The sequence below is a fragment of the Salmo salar genome, chromosome 24 (assembly GCF_965601325.2).
Source record: "Salmo salar chromosome 24, fSalSal1, whole genome shotgun sequence".
Lineage (NCBI taxonomy): Eukaryota > Metazoa > Chordata > Actinopteri > Salmoniformes > Salmonidae > Salmo > Salmo salar.
The window spans coordinates 925,973-940,673 of record NC_138314.1 but is presented as its reverse complement, the minus strand read 5'-3'; the positions used below and the strand labels follow the sequence as shown (position 1 = coordinate 940,673).

Below are 14,701 nucleotides of genomic sequence, written 5' to 3'. Positions count from 1 at the left end.
ACGATTTTCACAAAAAATTGCAGATTTTTTTTTTCTTCATTTTCGTGACACAAAAACAGTGACCCCGGTCATGCCGAACTATCGACATTCTGGACAGGCCTAAAAAAAACATTTTATAACCATTTTCACAAAAAATTGCAGATATTTTTTTTTCATTTTCGTGACACAAAAACAGTGACCCCGGTCATGCCGAACTATCGACATTCTGGACAGGCCTAAAAAAACATTTTAAAACTTTTTTCACAAAAAATTGCAGATTTTTTTTTCTTCATTTTCGTGACACAAAAACAGTGACCCCGGTCATGCAGAAAAAGCTACATTCTGGACAGGCCTAAAAAAAACATTTTAAACCATTTTCACAAAAAATTGCAGATTTTTTTTTCTTCATTTTCGTGACACAAAAACAGTGACCCCGATCATGCCGAAAAAGCTACATTCTGGACAGGCCTAAAAAAATTTTTTTAAACCATTTTCACAAAAAATTGCAGATTTTTTTTTTTTCATTTTCGTGACACAAAAACAGTGAACCCGATCATGCCGAACTATCGACATTCTGGACAGGCCTAAAAAAACATTTTAAAACCATTTTCACAAAAAATTGCAGGTTTCTATTTTTGTCACCAAAAACGATGACTCCGATCATGCCGAACTAGCGACATTTTGGACAGGCCTAAAAAAAACATTTTAGAACCATTTTCACAAAAAATTGCAGATTTTTTTTTCTTCATTTTCGTGACACAAAAACAGTGACCCCGGTCATGCCGAACTAGCGACATTCTGGACAGGCCTAAAAAAACATTTTAAACCATTTTCACAAAAAATTGCAGATTTCTAATTTGTCCCTAAAAACGATGACTTCGATCATGCCGAAAAAGCTACATTCTGGACAGGCCTAAAAAAATTTTTTTAAACCATTTTCACAAAAAATTGCAGATTTTTTTTTTTTCATTTTCGTGACACAAAAACAGTGACCCCGATCATGCCGAACTATCGACATTCTGGACAGGCCTAAAAAAACATTTTAAAACCATTTTCACAAAAAATTGCAGGTTTCTATTTTTGTCACCAAAAACGATGACTCCGATCATGCCGAACTAGCGACATTTTGGACAGGCCTAAAAAAAACATTTTAGAACCATTTTCACAAAAAATTGCAGATTTTTTTTTCTTCATTTTCGTGACACAAAAACAGTGACCCCGGTCATGCCGAACTAGCGACATTCTGGACAGGCCTAAAAAAACATTTTAAACCATTTTCACAAAAAATTGCAGATTTCTAATTTGTCCCTAAAAACGATGACTTCGATCATGCCGAAAAAGCTACATTCTGGACAGGCCTAAAAAAAAATTTTTAAACCATTTTCACAAAAAATTGCAGATTTTTTTTTTTTCATTTTCGTGACACAAAAACAGTGACCCCGGTCATGCCGAATTATCGACATTCTGGACAGGCCTAAAAAAAACATTTTATAACCATTTTCACAAAAAAATGCAGATATTTTTTTTTCATTTTCGTGACACAAAAACAGTGACCCCGGTCATGCCGAACTATCGACATTCTGGACAGGCCTAAAAAAACATTTTAAAACCATTTTCACAAAAAAATGCAGATTTCTATTTTGTCCCTAAAAACGATGACTCAGATCATGCCGAAAAAGCTACATTCTGGACAGGCCTAAAAAAAAAATTAATAACCATTTTCACAAAAAATTGCTGATTTTTTTTTTTTCATTTTCGTGACACAAAAACAGTGACCCCGATCATGCCGAACTATCGACATTCTGGACAGGCCTAAAAAAACATTTTAAAACCATTTTCACCAAAAATTGCAGATTTCTATTTTTGTCACCAAAAACGATGACTCCGATCATGCCGAACTAGCGACATTTTGGACAGGCCTAAAAAAAACATTTTATAACCATTTTCACCAAAAAATGCAGATATTTTTTTTTCATTTTCGTGACACAAAAAGATTGACCCCGGTCATGCCGAACTATCGACATTCTGGACAGGCCTAAAAAAACATTTTAAACCATTTTCACAAAAAATTGCAGATTTCTAATTTGTCCCTAAAAACGATGACTCCGATCATGCCGAAAAAGCTACATTCTGGACAGGCCTAAAAAATTTTTTTTAAACCATTTTCACAAAAAATTGCAGATTTTTTTTTTTTCATTTTCGTGACACAAAAACAGTCACCCCGGTAATGCCGAACTATCGACATTCTGGACAGGCCTAAAAAAAACATTTTATAACCATTTTCACAAAAAATTGCAGATATTTTTTTTTCATTTTCGTGACACAAATACAGTGACCCCGGTCATGCCGAACTATCGACATTCTGGACAACCCTAAAAAAACATTTTAAAACCATTTTCACAAAAAATTGCAGATTTTTTTTTCTTCATTTTCGTGACACAAAAACAGTGACCCCGGTCATGCCGAAAAAGCTACATTCTGGACAGGCCTAAAAAATTTTTTTTAAACCATTTTCACAAAAAATTGCAGATTTTTTTTTTTTCATTTTCGTGACACAAAAACAGTGACCCCGATCATGCCGAACTATCGACATTCTGGACAGGCCTAAAAAAACATTTTAAAACCATTTTCACAAAAAATTGCAGATTTCTATTTTGTCCCTAAAAACGATGACTCCGATCATGCCGAAAAAGCTACATTCTGGACAGGCCTAAAAAAAAAATGTTAAACCATTTTCACAAAAAATTGCAGATTTTTTTTTTTTCATTTTCGTGACACAAAAACATTGACCCCGATCATGCCGAACTATCGACATTCTGGACAGGCCTAAAAAAACATTTTAAAACCATTTTCACAAAAAATTGCAGATTTTTTTTTTTTCATTTTCGTGACACAAAAACAGTCACCCCGGTCATGCCGAACTATCGACATTCTGGACAGGCCTAAAAAAAACATTTTATAACCATTTTCACAAAAAATTGCAGATATTTTTTTTTCATTTTCGTGACACAAATACAGTGACCCCGGTCATGCCGAACTATCGACATTCTGGACAACCCTAAAAAAACATTTTAAAACCATTTTCACAAAAAAATTGCAGATTTTTTTTTTCTTCATTTTCGTGACACAAAAACAGTCACCCCGGTCATGCCGAACTATCGACATTCTGGACAGGCCTAAAAAAAACATTTTATAACCATTTTCACAAAAAATTGCAGATATTTTTTTTTCATTTTCGTGACACAAATACAGTGACCCCGGTCATGCCGAACTATCGACATTCTGGACAACCCTAAAAAAACATTTTAAAACGATTTTCACAAAAAATTGCAGATTTTTTTTTTCTTCATTTTCGTGACACAAAAACAGTGACCCCGGTCATGCCGAACTATCGACATTCTGGACAGGCCTAAAAAAAACATTTTATAACCATTTTCACAAAAAATTGCAGATATTTTTTTTTCATTTTCGTGACACAAAAACAGTGACCCCGGTCATGCCGAACTATCGACATTCTGGACAGGCCTAAAAAAACATTTTAAAACTTTTTTCACAAAAAATTGCAGATTTTTTTTTCTTCATTTTCGTGACACAAAAACAGTGACCCCGGTCATGCAGAAAAAGCTACATTCTGGACAGGCCTAAAAAAAACATTTTAAACCATTTTCACAAAAAATTGCAGATTTTTTTTTCTTCATTTTCGTGACACAAAAACAGTGACCCCGATCATGCCGAAAAAGCTACATTCTGGACAGGCCTAAAAAAATTTTTTTAAACCATTTTCACAAAAAATTGCAGATTTTTTTTTTTTCATTTTCGTGACACAAAAACAGTGACCCCGATCATGCCGAACTATCGACATTCTGGACAGGCCTAAAAAAACATTTTAAAACCATTTTCACAAAAAATTGCAGGTTTCTATTTTTGTCACCAAAAACGATGACTCCGATCATGCCGAACTAGCGACATTTTGGACAGGCCTAAAAAAAACATTTTAGAACCATTTTCACAAAAAATTGCAGATTTTTTTTTCTTCATTTTCGTGACACAAAAACAGTGACCCCGGTCATGCCGAACTAGCGACATTCTGGACAGGCCTAAAAAAACATTTTAAACCATTTTCACAAAAAATTGCAGATTTCTAATTTGTCCCTAAAAACGATGACTTCGATCATGCCGAAAAAGCTACATTCTGGACAGGCCTAAAAAAATTTTTTTAAACCATTTTCACAAAAAATTGCAGATTTTTTTTTTTTCATTTTCGTGACACAAAAACAGTGACCCCGGTCATGCCGAATTATCGACATTCTGGACAGGCCTAAAAAAAACATTTTATAACCATTTTCACAAAAAAATGCAGATATTTTTTTTTCATTTTCGTGACACAAAAACAGTGACCCCGGTCATGCCGAACTATCGACATTCTGGACAGGCCTAAAAAAACATTTTAAAACCATTTTCACAAAAAAATGCAGATTTCTATTTTGTCCCTAAAAACGATGACTCAGATCATGCCGAAAAAGCTACATTCTGGACAGGCCTAAAAAAAAAATTAATAACCATTTTCACAAAAAATTGCTGATTTTTTTTTTTTCATTTTCGTGACACAAAAACAGTGACCCCGATCATGCCGAACTATCGACATTCTGGACAGGCCTAAAAAAACATTTTAAAACCATTTTCACAAAAAATTGCAGATTTCTATTTTTGTCACCAAAAACGATGACTCCGATCATGCCGAACTATCGACATTCTGGACAGGCCTAAAAAAACATTTTAAACCATTTTCACAAAAAATTGCAGATTTCTAATTTGTCCCTAAAAACGATGACTCCGATCATGCCGAAAAAGCTACATTCTGGACAGGCCTAAAAATTTTTTTTTAAACCATTTTCACCAAAAATTGCAGATTTTTTTTTTTTCATTTTCGTGACACAAAAACAGTCACCCCGGTCATGCCGAACTATCGACATTCTGGACAGGCCTAAAAAAAACATTTTATAACCATTTTCACAAAAAATTGCAGATATTTTTTTTTCATTTTCGTGACACAAATACAGTGACCCCGGTCATGCCGAACTATCGACATTCTGGACAACCCTAAAAAAACATTTTAAAACCATTTTCACAAAAAAATTGCAGATTTTTTTTTTCTTCATTTTCGTGACACAAAAACAGTCACCCCGGTCATGCCGAACTATCGACATTCTGGACAGGCCTAAAAAAAACATTTTATAACCATTTTCACAAAAAATTGCAGATATTTTTTTTTCATTTTCGTGACACAAATACAGTGACCCCGGTCATGCCGAACTATCGACATTCTGGACAACCCTAAAAAAACATTTTAACCCTTTCACGCGTGAGTTCCAAATATCTCTAACGGTTGCCACAGCGTGAGTTTTTTTGTGCACGTGATGTTAGAATGTTCTCTCCATTCCAGAATGTGATTGTTACGTAACAGTGCATTTAATCCGCGCTGCCCTCAAACCAAAGCACGCAGACTGTTTTTATTTATAGGCTGTTTCAACTTCAATTTCAAATGATTTTCTAACAAGTTTTTATTTTCTAAGAACAGTTTGAATTTAGGTGTGTTCCGCCTCCTCAATCATTCACATAAAAATAGTCATTTTTACTTTTGCGGACAATTACATTTTTGGGACATTTCTGACCCGGACAAAATTCCCCAAGCACTTTCCAATTGTTTGTGCAGTTCAAGTCTGCAGACATTTGCTAATCTCCCGTCAGAAAAGGATCTGCACACGTGTTCACATTTTCCATCTGTTGCCCTCATTGTTTTCGTTACTAATAATAACTTTGGAAATGTGTGCGTTTCTATCAAAGTAAGTGCATTATTACATTGTAATAGTTTATGTATGTCGTTTCTATTGTAGCGTACTGTATGTATGGAGCATAATAGATTTGTGTATATTCTTTATAACCGCGGACACGTGAGGTAACGTTACTCATTTTATAACCTTTATGTTATATTCAATCGTGCTTAGGTAGCTAGCTACATTTTTCTATCAGCTCTGTAAAACAATGCTAATTGCGTCAGAGAAGTATTATCTTGTGTTGTATTTTGAAGCTACATGGCCTTATGACTCCCTAGTGGCGCAGCGGTCAAAGGCACAGCACGGTGCTAGAGACGTCACTACAGACTCCCTGGTTCAAATCCATGCTGCGTTTCTAAGTAAGTGCCTTATTACGTTATAATAGTTTCTGTATGCCGTAGCGAGAATAATGTATACTTCTTATAAGCGAGGGGACGTTACTCATTTTATAACTTTTCATTTTAGTCATTTAGCAGACGCTCTTATCCAGAGCGACTTACAGTAGTGAATGAATACATTTCATACGTTTTTTTTTTCTTCCGTACTGGCCCCCTGTGGGAATCGAACCCACAACCCTGGCGTTGCAAACACCATGCTCTACCAATTGAGCCATAGGGAGGCCCACCTTCATGGTGTTATATTCAATCGTGCTTAGGTAGCTAGCTACATTCTTCTATTAGCTCTGTAAAACAATGCTAGTTGCGTCGGAGAAGTATTAGCTTGTGTTGTATTTTGAAGCTACATGGCCTTATGACTCCCTAGTGGCGCAGCGCTCAAAGGCACTGCATCTCAGTGCTAGAGGCATCACTACAGACACCCTGGTTCAAATCCAGGCTGTATCACAACTGGCTGTGATTGGGAGACCCATAGGGCAGCGCACAATTGGCCCAGCGTTGTCCGAGTTTGGCCGGTGTAGGCCATCATAGGTAAATAATAATTTGCTGTTAAATGACTTGCCTAGTTAAATAAAATAAAACATATGACCATGGTTTGTTTATTTGGTCTATTCAGCATGGCTCTGTTCTGCCCTGCCTTGCCCCCTTGTGGTGCTCAAAAGTTAGTTTCTTACTGTTATAACTCAAATCTGTGATTTTGTCAATGCAATAAACTATTTTTATAGCTGTGTTTATTATGTTATTTGTAATATTGTTTTATTGCTATATCCTTATATTGTATTCTAATTAATAATTCCTCTTTATTCTGTACTTTCAGAAACCACAAACAGTATTTGCCAATATCATAACTGGACATCTTTCGAGCTGAAGATTGAGGACAGCTTTTGTATGCTAACGTTCTCTCCTTAACAGTTTTACTGGATGGAAACACAGCAAGAAAACACATAGGCCAATATGTAATAGTCGTCTATTTTATTGAAGTATTGGTAGTTGGTTCAACAACAACTTGTTTTACTAGAGGACAAAAAATGTAATATGCATAACCCATATTTAATATTCATGCAGTGACTGAACAACAACTGCATTTCCACCCCCACCTCTAAAGGCATAGTATCATGGCAGGTCACCTGTCAAGTCACCTGTCAGGTCAGTCAGTCACTTATTGCTGCAGATGTGCTCAATAATGCTTGAGCATGTGATACTCCTCAAAGCATGGTGAAATACATAGAGGTGTATCACAAGCTAAACACATGTATTTTGTCATCTTCCTCTGCTTACGTCTCCTGGCGCCAGACAGGCAGACTTTGCAGTGCCTCCGTGTGCGACTACCTTGAGCAGCAGTTTGAGGGACTTTGCAGGGAAAATGCCGTGCAGTGAGGCGTAGGGGATTGTCTAAAGCAGGGCGACCCCCAGTGGAGGGGCGCCGAGGGGTGTGGTGCTCCTCCAACAGCTCTCTCATGAGGTTCTCTCTGTATTTTTGGTAGGTAATTACTTTACCTATGAGGGAGTGGGGAGGATGAGGAAAGTTAGAGGATGATGAGGCAGTGGGTAGGTTGGTGAGATATTGTCACTGTAATTGCATAATGGATTTGTATGTGAACTGTACATCCAATTACAAAAATACCTGTTTCAGTAATCATCTCACCTGTTAGTTGGCGGTGAACTATGCTGCCGTTGAGGACAGCAGTGTCGATCAGCTGGAAAAATATCTTCTTATACCACTTGGTCGTTTTCCGAGTGCATTCCACAAAGCTGTTTATCATGTCCGCCTTATCCACGGCCCCCATTTTGAGGTTATAGTCTAGCACACAATCTGGTTTTATCTTTCTCTCTCCCGTCAGGTGGTCCACCTTCCCTGTGGCCGACATGGTTGCTGTATGGACAGTGGAGAGGACATGGACGTCTCTTTTGTCATGCCACTTTACTGCCAGCTGTTGACCGTTCTCCTGGAACTCCACCTCCCCTCTCTGCATCTTCCTGCATCCGAATGCCGGCATCCCCTTCCTGTTCGACCTGACTGTGCCACAGGCCCCTGTGCTGTTGGAGAGCAGATGCTGGAAGAGTGTGGGACTGCTGTACCAATTGTCCACGTACAAAGTGTGTCCCTTGCCGAGATGAGGAGCCAGCATGGTCATCACCACGGACCCAGACACCCCAAGCCCCTCATAATGTTTGATGTCAGTGGTAGACCCTGTGTACACTATAATATCCAGGACATATCCTGTCTTCACGTCGCACATGACAAAGAACTTGACCCCAAACCTGTGCCTTTTGGAGGGAATATATTGACGGAACGCCAGCCTACCTTTCCATAACATCAGGGACTCATCAATGCATAGGTCCTTGTATGGCACAAAGACCCGACCAAATGCTGATGTCAGGCTGATAAGAACAATTCTTATTTTGTATAACGGGTCACTTAGGATGGCAGTAGCATTGTTGACGAAATGCAGGCATCGCAGCAGAATTAGGAAGCGGTCTTGGGAAAAGAGGGTGGCAAAGAAGGGAGTTGCAAACATAGGATCTGTGCTCCAGTAGTCTCTTAGGGAGTTCTTCTTTACTATCCCCATGAGGAGGACTGTCACCAGGAAGGTATACATTTCACTAATTGTGGTTGTCACCCATTTAGCGAGTTTCCCCCTCACTCCTGGCTCTCTCTTCTCCTGTAGCTCCAAGGCATAGCGATTGGTCTCCTGTACTATGTTTCCCACGAGCTCCTCTGTCAGAAACAACTTGAAGCACTCTGCCTCAGTTGGAAATGGCAAGGGGCGTTGCACTCCAGACTGGGACTCGTCAAAGCAAACAGCAGGGCCAGGAGGGGTGAAATGGCTGGCGGCCTTCCAGCTACCACAGAACTCTTGTACTTCATCCACTGTCGGTCTGCCTCCATCACCACCAGCATCTTCAAAGGGACCTGGTACTTCGTCAGTGGACAAGGGAACCTCAGATTCAGGGTTCTCAATGGCTACAAGGTTGGGGGGCAGCTCCTCACTGTCACTGTCAGAATCTGATTCCTGACTTTCATACTCAGACTCATTGTCAGAATTTAAAAAAATCTCCAGAATTTCCACATTTGTGAGTTGTCTCCTTTTGAAAGACATTGCTTTTGCTACAGCTTAGCTCACGAGCTACATACATAAACAACAACACTGAATGGCTCAGAGTGAGAGGGTACGTGATTGACTGCCGGCATGCGTCACTTGTATCAATAAATCACCATCAGAAAATGTTTTGTGTGGTAATTATTTGTGTATTTACTGTTTTATTCACATGTTTTCAATTCTAGGTGACAAATCATGCATTCCGATTCTTGCATAGATTGTAATGGGCACATATTATGTGTGTAAAATACTTATTTGAAGGTTATACTGATTATGATGAGCTAAGCTAATTCCAGCTATGTGTATGGAGCCATGTTTGTTGACATACAATGCATTCTGGGTTTCACGTAATCGTCTGACCAAAGATGTTATAACAAAATGAGGTGAGTAAGAGTTCACTCATTTTTTGAGGACTTCTGGAAAAGAATGGTGGGATGTGAACGACAGTAGACACACCCCTTCAACGTGCATACTATAAACAGACCGAACTCATCTTGTCTGTTATTATCTTCGGTTTCTGTGAGGAAAAAAATGCATGGCTGCGCGCTGAAACTAATCGTCGGATTACTTTCGATTTCTAGAAAGTGTTTTACTCAATTATTTTGATCAACGGTGAGCAAACCCGTGATGTGATTAATTGTAAATAGTAATTGCTATTAGCTAATTCATAGTGTAGTTTATGTCAGCTGAGAGTTAGAAAATATGACCGCTTGTGTTGCGTCAATCTTTCCTCAGCGCTAGGACAAATGTAGCCTACATTTTTCCGGTTAGGATGATTGTGTTATGCTATAGATACTTCTGTGAATATCTGAACATTGCATCAAAAAATAAACTGCTCACATTCTGGACATAACTTTGTAAGGACTGTGTTTGTGTAAATAGTTTCTGAAAAAAGTGTGGCCAGCTGCGCGCTGAAACTAATTGTCGGATTACTTTCAATAATTGTACATAGTAATTGCTATTAGCTAATTCATGGTATAGTTTACGTAAGGACTGTTTGTGTAAATAGTTTCTGAAAAAAGTGTGGCCAGCTCAAATGTTGATTGTTGCGTCATTCGAAACTGGCCGTTCTAAATGAGCATTCTAAATTAGTGTTCTAATCACACGGGGTGTGATCGTACGCTTCAGGGACCACTGTAGAACGATCACACCCCGTGTGATGGTACGTGTGAAAGGGTTAAAACGATTTTCACAAAAAATTGCAGATTTTTTTTTTCTTCATTTTCGTGACACAAAAACAGTGACCCCGGTCATGCCGAACTATCGACATTCTGGACAGGCCTAAAAAAAACATTTTATAACCATTTTCACAAAAAATTGCAGATATTTTTTTTTCATTTTCGTGACACAAATACAGTGACCCCGGTCATGCCGAACTATCGACATTCTGGACAACCCTAAAAAAACATTTTAAAACCATTTTCACAAAAAAATTGCAGATTTTTTTTTTCTTCATTTTCGTGACACAAAAACAGTCACCCCGGTCATGCCGAATTATCGACATTCTGGACAGGCCTAAAAAAAACATTTTATAACCATTTTCACAAAAAAATGCAGATATTTTTTTTTCATTTTCGTGACACAAAAACAGTGACCCCGGTCATGCCGAACTATCGACATTCTGGACAGGCCTAAAAAAACATTTTAAAACCATTTTCACAAAAAAATGCAGATTTCTATTTTGTCCCTAAAAACGATGACTCAGATCATGCCGAAAAAGCTACATTCTGGACAGGCCTAAAAAAAAAATTAATAACCATTTTCACAAAAAATTGCTGATTTTTTTTTTTTCATTTTCGTGACACAAAAACAGTGACCCCGATCATGCCGAACTATCGACATTCTGGACAGGCCTAAAAAAACATTTTAAAACCATTTTCACAAAAAATTGCAGATTTCTATTTTTGTCACCAAAAACGATGACTCCGATCATGCCGAACTAGCGACATTTTGGACAGGCCTAAAAAAAACATTTTATAACCATTTTCACCAAAAAATGCAGATATTTTTTTTTCATTTTCGTGACACAAAAAGATTGACCCCGGTCATGCCGAACTATCGACATTCTGGACAGGCCTAAAAAAACATTTTAAACCATTTTCACAAAAAATTGCAGATTTCTAATTTGTCCCTAAAAACGATGACTCCGATCATGCCGAAAAAGCTACATTCTGGACAGGCCTAAAAAATTTTTTTTAAACCATTTTCACAAAAAATTGCAGATTTTTTTTTTTTCATTTTCGTGACACAAAAACAGTCACCCCGGTAATGCCGAACTATCGACATTCTGGACAGGCCTAAAAAAAACATTTTATAACCATTTTCACAAAAAATTGCAGATATTTTTTTTTCATTTTCGTGACACAAATACAGTGACCCCGGTCATGCCGAACTATCGACATTCTGGACAACCCTAAAAAAACATTTTAAAACCATTTTCACAAAAAATTGCAGATTTTTTTTTCTTCATTTTCGTGACACAAAAACAGTGACCCCGGTCATGCCGAAAAAGCTACATTCTGGACAGGCCTAAAAAAATTTTTTTAAACCATTTTCACAAAAAATTGCAGATTTTTTTTTTTTCATTTTCGTGACACAAAAACAGTGACCCCGATCATGCCGAACTATCGACATTCTGGACAGGCCTAAAAAAACATTTTAAAACCATTTTCACAAAAAATTGCAGATTTCTATTTTGTCCCTAAAAACGATGACTCCGATCATGCCGAAAAAGCTACATTCTGGACAGGCCTAAAAAAAAAATGTTAAACCATTTTCACAAAAAATTGCAGATTTTTTTTTTTTCATTTTCGTGACACAAAAACATTGACCCCGATCATGCCGAACTATCGACATTCTGGACAGGCCTAAAAAAACATTTTAAAACCATTTTCACAAAAAATTGCAGATTTTTTTTTTTTCATTTTCGTGACACAAAAACAGTCACCCCGGTCATGCCGAACTATCGACATTCTGGACAGGCCTAAAAAAAACATTTTATAACCATTTTCACAAAAAATTGCAGATATTTTTTTTTCATTTTCGTGACACAAATACAGTGACCCCGGTCATGCCGAACTATCGACATTCTGGACAACCCTAAAAAAACATTTTAAAACCATTTTCACAAAAAAATTGCAGATTTTTTTTTTCTTCATTTTCGTGACACAAAAACAGTCACCCCGGTCATGCCGAACTATCGACATTCTGGACAGGCCTAAAAAAAACATTTTATAACCATTTTCACAAAAAATTGCAGATATTTTTTTTTCATTTTCGTGACACAAATACAGTGACCCCGGTCATGCCGAACTATCGACATTCTGGACAACCCTAAAAAAACATTTTAAAACGATTTTCACAAAAAATTGCAGATTTTTTTTTTCTTCATTTTCGTGACACAAAAACAGTGACCCCGGTCATGCCGAACTATCGACATTCTGGACAGGCCTAAAAAAAACATTTTATAACCATTTTCACAAAAAATTGCAGATATTTTTTTTTCATTTTCGTGACACAAAAACAGTGACCCCGGTCATGCCGAACTATCGACATTCTGGACAGGCCTAAAAAAACATTTTAAAACTTTTTTCACAAAAAATTGCAGATTTTTTTTTCTTCATTTTCGTGACACAAAAACAGTGACCCCGGTCATGCAGAAAAAGCTACATTCTGGACAGGCCTAAAAAAAACATTTTAAACCATTTTCACAAAAAATTGCAGATTTTTTTTTCTTCATTTTCGTGACACAAAAACAGTGACCCCGATCATGCCGAAAAAGCTACATTCTGGACAGGCCTAAAAAAATTTTTTTAAACCATTTTCACAAAAAATTGCAGATTTTTTTTTTTTCATTTTCGTGACACAAAAACAGTGACCCCGATCATGCCGAACTATCGACATTCTGGACAGGCCTAAAAAAACATTTTAAAACCATTTTCACAAAAAATTGCAGGTTTCTATTTTTGTCACCAAAAACGATGACTCCGATCATGCCGAACTAGCGACATTTTGGACAGGCCTAAAAAAAACATTTTAGAACCATTTTCACAAAAAATTGCAGATTTTTTTTTCTTCATTTTCGTGACACAAAAACAGTGACCCCGGTCATGCCGAACTAGCGACATTCTGGACAGGCCTAAAAAAACATTTTAAACCATTTTCACAAAAAATTGCAGATTTCTAATTTGTCCCTAAAAACGATGACTTCGATCATGCCGAAAAAGCTACATTCTGGACAGACCTAAAAAAATTTTTTTAAACCATTTTCACAAAAAATTGCAGATTTTTTTTTTTTCATTTTCGTGACACAAAAACAGTGACCCCGGTCATGCCGAATTATCGACATTCTGGACAGGCCTAAAAAAAACATTTTATAACCATTTTCACAAAAAAATGCAGATATTTTTTTTTCATTTTCGTGACACAAAAACAGTGACCCCGGTCATGCCGAACTATCGACATTCTGGACAGGCCTAAAAAAACATTTTAAAACCATTTTCACAAAAAAATGCAGATTTCTATTTTGTCCCTAAAAACGATGACTCAGATCATGCCGAAAAAGCTACATTCTGGACAGGCCTAAAAAAAAAATTAATAACCATTTTCACAAAAAATTGCTGATTTTTTTTTTTTCATTTTCGTGACACAAAAACAGTGACCCCGATCATGCCGAACTATCGACATTCTGGACAGGCCTAAAAAAACATTTTAAAACCATTTTCACAAAAAATTGCAGATTTCTATTTTTGTCACCAAAAACGATGACTCCGATCATGCCGAACTATCGACATTCTGGACAGGCCTAAAAAAACATTTTAAACCATTTTCACAAAAAATTGCAGATTTCTAATTTGTCCCTAAAAACGATGACTCCGATCATGCCGAAAAAGCTACATTCTGGACAGGCCTAAAAATTTTTTTTTAAACCATTTTCACCAAAAATTGCAGATTTTTTTTTTTTCATTTTCGTGACACAAAAACAGTCACCCCGGTCATGCCGAACTATCGACATTCTGGACAGGCCTAAAAAAAACATTTTATAACCATTTTCACAAAAAATTGCAGATATTTTTTTTTCATTTTCGTGACACAAATACAGTGACCCCGGTCATGCCGAACTATCGACATTCTGGACAACCCTAAAAAAACATTTTAAAACCATTTTCACAAAAAAATTGCAGATTTTTTTTTTCTTCATTTTCGTGACACAAAAACAGTCACCCCGGTCATGCCGAACTATCGACATTCTGGACAGGCCTAAAAAAAACATTTTATAACCATTTTCACAAAAAATTGCAGATATTTTTTTTTCATTTTCGTGACACAAATACAGTGACCCCGGTCATGCCGAACTATCGACATTCTGGACAACCCTAAAAAAACATTTTAA

General features: G+C 37.0%; 1 long non-coding RNA gene across 8 annotated transcripts; it reads left to right on the top strand.

The window, feature by feature from the left end:
- The first annotated feature begins 5,359 nt into the window (after positions 1-5,359).
- On the top strand, positions 5,360-9,435 carry LOC106568659 (uncharacterized). Of its 8 annotated transcripts, none has more exons than XR_014382483.1 (4): positions 5,360-5,822; positions 6,092-7,354; positions 7,502-7,688; positions 8,050-9,435. It is a non-coding gene; the product is annotated as an uncharacterized LOC106568659 (long non-coding RNA). The 8 variants fall into 8 exon arrangements; XR_014382482.1 differs by having other exon boundaries at positions 5,361-5,822; positions 6,092-6,172; positions 6,576-7,688; XR_014382480.1 differs by having other exon boundaries at positions 5,361-5,822; positions 7,506-7,688.
- The last annotated feature ends 5,266 nt before the right edge of the window (positions 9,436-14,701 follow it).